The sequence below is a fragment of the Hipposideros armiger genome, unplaced genomic scaffold (genome assembly GCF_001890085.2).
Source record: "Hipposideros armiger isolate ML-2016 unplaced genomic scaffold, ASM189008v1 scaffold_533, whole genome shotgun sequence".
NCBI classification, from domain to species: domain Eukaryota; kingdom Metazoa; phylum Chordata; class Mammalia; order Chiroptera; family Hipposideridae; genus Hipposideros; species Hipposideros armiger.
The window spans coordinates 745,638-750,970 of NW_017731883.1; positions in this window are offsets into that span (position 1 = coordinate 745,638).

A 5,333-nucleotide genomic window follows, 5' to 3' on the forward strand; every position below is an offset into this window, starting at 1 on the left:
GTCTCTTTTTATCAGGGAGGAAAACCCTTCCCAGAGTCTCTTCCTTCATTCTGCTAGGCTGAGATTGGGACACAGACAAAGCACTGACAAAGGGGATGCTGCCCCCATCAGGGTGTGGACCTGCCATGAGCCCATCCTTACAGGAGGTGGAGGATCGCCTCCCTGAGCCAGGAGGTGAAGTTGGGGACAGCAAAGGGCTGGGCCAGTCGGCAGGCAGAGAGGCGATCACAGGACTGCATGTCCTTCCATGTTCCATTGGGAGGGATGCAGGCGATGGAAGAAGGAGTAAGGAGAGGGAGACAAGCAGGCAGCAGGTCAAGACTGGCCGCATGAGTGGAATGGTGAATTGTAATATCCAGAGGGCCATGAAAACCACCAAAGAATTTAAGCAGATTTATGTTTTAAAAGATCATTCCGCCATAGCAAAAAACAAAACAAAAAACCCGATGTTTTATAAAGAATTTTCAGAGTCTAAGAAAAGACAATATAATACTAAATTGAGGGACAGGGAGGGAAATGCAAGATAAAAATAATGTCAAAAATATTCATAGGAAAAATACTGGAAGGAAATAAAGCAAACTAAACTGGTACAGGTGCTTTTTATCTTTCTACTTTTCCGTATGTAACCAGTTTTCTACAATGAATGCATCTAACTTTAAATTCAGTGAGGTGAGTAATTTTGAATTTTGACAAAGTATGATTCAGGGAATGGTGAGAAAAGGAGGAAGGGGAAGGTATGAGAGACATTCATGAGATCGAAGAGCTTGGGAGGTGGGTAGGAAAAATAAGGAATTTAGGGCAGGCTGAGCTTGAGACGTGACCCAAGTGGTGAGGTGGGGAGACAATCAGGAACACTTCCTCGTGGGAGAAGTGAAAGGGTCTTCCGCAGAGACCAGTTCGTGGAGAGTAGAAGCCAGCAGCAGCAGCACCCCTCCAAACCCACAGACCCTGGGTTCCTGTCTCAGGCTTTCCCTTCTCTCCCAGATGGTCCTCCCCTCCTTTAACAGCAAGACCCCTAAAACCCCTCACCATACCTGAGATAGCCTTGTGCAGCTCACATTCAGTAGCTGAGAGGTCTTCCCTCTGCCCCATCACTTCCTGGACTTGGAGCCCACCCTGAACAGCCCCAGGTCCTCACAAACCTTGTTGACGTTGGCCCCACCTTAAAACACACTGCTTCTGAGTCCCCAGAGCGGGTTTGTTTAGGCTCTGGAGGAAGTGGCCATGATGATTACNCCTGGGGTCACCGAGGTCCTCCCCCAACTATACCTCTGGCGGAAGCCGACTCCATATTTTTTAACCAACACAAGCAGATAAGACAATGCAGCTGCCTCCTATTAAGCCAAACATTAAAGCTTGGCACAAATGCAAAACCAATGCCACTCTACTGCTCAGCAATTGTTTTTTAAGTTACCATGTAATAGAATTATTGTTTTTAAATGAATTAATAAAAATTTTTTTAAGTTATTGGCTTTCATTTCTACCATGGTAAATGTTGATATAATTCACATAAACAAAAGCTCATCGAGGTCCTCAACAATTTTTAAGAGTGTTAAGGGAGTTCTGTGACCAAAAATTTTGAGCACTGGTGCCCTACATTACAGTGGGGAAAGAGAAAAAATAAAAAGTGGGTGAAATATATTAAAATTCATATGACATAGCAGAGAAGGAAAACTAATAGACCACCATCCTTTCTGAAAGAGATCAGAGGATGGCTTTATGACTTTTGTCCTCTGCGAGAAGACACACTCCCACTGCCCCGTTGCCCTCCACCAGCACCTCAGCTGGGTGGGGTTATTTAATCCAGTGGGGTAATTTACATCTTCGTTTCTGGGGCCCTGAGGCCTTTGCTGGTCCTGCTAGCGTCTAATTTCACCTACAATTAAGACGGGCCTAGGCAATCTGGATTCTGGCCATAAGCCTCCCTTCATTTGTAGCAGCAACACTTATTTCCCCTAGATGATGCTTCAAATGGTTGGTGCTGGCTGGGGTTGCTTATCCTGACTACCAAAAGGAAGTAGGAATAAATAGTCACTCCCCCTGGAGCTCACAGGGCACCTTCCCTCTGTGTTTTCAGGATGTCCTGTTTTGTTAAATAGCTTCACAGAAGGGCAGGGGAGGGGAAGTGGTTTTGAAATCTCTCCACCACAACAGCTCACAGCGCGCTGGGTCCCCTCCCAGGCCCTCTGCCTCGTCCCCTCGTCTGTGTGTATGTCACTGTCCTTTCATTCTGCACCCACACCTCGGCCACAGCCAGCTATCTGGGGGCCTCATGCTTCCTCCAGGTACATCAACACCACTTACGCAGAATCTGGGCCTACATGGTCCTACATCTCTAGTCGCACCCCAAATCCCTGGCGGTCCCTACCACAGGGGCCTGCCCTCCTGGACAAGGACCAACCTGTCACCACCCCCAGTGTCACCAGCCCTCCTTCCTCTTGTCCATACCGTGATCCCTCTGCTCGGGCCTCTCCTCAGCCTGAGCAACTGTCTAGAGCCATACATGGCTAACCTCCCTCTCTTCTTGGCCACTCTGGCATTTTCACCTGGCCCTTCCAGCCTTTAACCAAGGGCAGTGAGTAACGGTGGAAGTTCAAAGACTAGTCCACCAATCTGAGTGAGACCTTTCTAGGAAACCAGTCCCCTTCGCCTTCCCCTCCACCCCCAACATACACAACTGGGTGACCAACAACCAATGAGAACAAATCTGGGTCCCTCTCCTGTTTGTGGCAATTGCCCCAAGCCAGTGCTGGTACCCAGCCAGGGCTGCCCTGACCTGTCCCCCCCACACCCTCACCTCCCACTATCAAGCATGTTTAAAGAGAGGACTCCGTGGTTGGGGCACAGAGAGGCTTGCTGTTCTGGTTCTTAAATATTTTGAACATCACTGGAAGCCCTTTCTCTACTCAAGGTCTGGCTTGTCCTTCTCTTCATTCCAGCCCTGCTCAGCCTCCCATTTTGTCCCTGACTGCCTCTTGTCCCCTTGGACAAGACACCTGAGCCTGGTCTCCTGGCTGACTCTGAGGACTAGGCCAGAATCTGCCCCACCCAGGGGTATACGCTTTGACCCACAGGGGCTCTAAACACATCAGGTGCATTGCCAAAAGCTGGAAGATCAAGGCCATGAACATCTAGATGCAAGCCTCAGCCTCAGGAGGCTATACAGCACTGGAACATCGAGGCTGGGATTGTCTCTGATGGCCACCATCCTCCCAAGAGGCTTCAGGCTTCGTGAGTGGGAGGCGGGGCCCAGCCTGTGATGTCCTGGAGGCCCCACCCACCTGCGGATCCTGCTTGAGGCTCTTTAGCAGGTGAGAAGGGACATTTCAGAACAGGCCATGAAGGCTACCCAGTGCTACACTGGTGGCCTGAGCCAACTCTGGGGGTCCATGAAAGGGAAAAGCCCCAAAAGGAAGAAGGTGCAGGTCCCTTCCTCAGGAGGATGGCATGCCCCCACATTACAAAGTCAAGTGACAGTCAGCCATGTGCCCAAAACACTCTGTCTTAGTCAGCCCAGGCTACCATAACAAAATACCATAAACTGGGTGACTTAAACTACTGTCACATTGGGATATGGGGCTTCAATTTATGAATTTTGGGGGGGGGACACAATTCAGTCCATAGCACACACTAACTAAGCACAGAAGGCCCAAAGACAGGGGACCAAGCCTAAAATTCACTCAGCTCACATTTGCTGAGCACCTACTGTGTACCAAGTGCAGTGGTGGTACCCAGATGTGAGATAACAGAAGAAAAAAAAAATTTTTTTTTTTCCTCCTGGCCCCAGTTTCTGGCACAGAGCTCCTAAAAACCCTCGAAACTTCCTAAGCATTCAGAGCACAGAGCATCTTTTGATCTAATGAGGAGACTCTGGGTGGTTCCTAGAAGGCGGCTGGTCACCAGAAAGACCAAGCCATGATTAGAAGCTTGGACCATTCAGCCCCATCCCCCCATACTCAGAGAGAGGAGAGGAGCTAGAAATGGAGTTAATAATTGATCATGCCTACATAAAGCCTCCGTAAAATCCCAGTAGCACAGGGATCGGAGAGCTTCCAGATTGGTGAACACATCTACACCAGGAGGGTGATGCCCCCCCAGCTCCACAGGGATAGAAGCTCCTGCACTCAGGAGCCTCCCAGATCTCAACTTATGCATCTCTTCACCTGGCTGTTCATTTGTACCCTTTATCACATCCTTTACATAAGTTTACTTGAGTTCTGTGAGCCACACTAATACATTATTTGAACCCCAGGAGGGGGTCTTGGAACCTCCCATTGATAGCCGATTCATCAGAAGCACAGATGATAACCTGGGTTTGCAAGTGGCATCTGAGGTGAAGATGGGAGGGAGGCAGTCTCACGGGACTGAGTCCTTAACCTGTGGGATCTGACACTATCTCTAGGTAGATAGTTTCAGAATTGAGTTGAAATAGAGGAAACCCAGATGGTGTCACAGAGAATTGCTTAATGTGGAAAAAACTTCCACACATTTGGTGACCATAAGTATCAGAAATGAAGTGTTCTGTGTGAGTAGTAAAGGGGGCTCACAGGAAAGAAAAACAAAGGTAAACTAAAGTGAGTTTTTAAAAAAGATTTTTATTAAAGTATAGCTAACATACAATATTATTATAGTTTCAGGTGTACACCCTAGTTATTCAGCATTTATATGCCTAAAGAAGTGATCACCGTGATAAGTCAGATGGTATTCTGACTTATCAGACACCGTACCATGCTATCACAATATTATTGACTATAGTCCCCATGCTGTACATTACATCCCCATTACTTATTTGTTTTATACATGGAAATTTGAACCTCTTATTCCCCTTCACCTCCCCCTTCCTTTAAATTTTTTCAACTACAGTTGACATTCAATATTATTTTCTATTAGTGGTTAGACATTTATAATATATAATTTATGAAGTAATCCCCCTGATTAGTCTAGTACCCACCTAGCACCATACATAATTATTACAATATTGTTGAGTATATTCCCTACACTATACTTTACATCTCTATGACTATTTTGTAACTACCAATTTGTACTTCTTAATCCCTTCACTTTTCTCACCTCTCCCCATGCCTCTCCCATCTGGCAACCTTCAGCTTGTTCCCTGCATCTATGAGTCTGTTTCTGTTTTGTTTATTTGTTTGTTTTGTTCTTTAAATTCCACATATAAGTGAGATCACATGGCATTTGTCTCTCTCTGTCTGACTCATTTCATTTAGCATAATACTTTCCAGGTCCATCCGTGTTGTCACAAATGGTAAGATTTCATTCTTTTTTTTTCTTTTTTTTTTTTTTTAGCTGAGCCATCCTGCCACCTGTTGGCA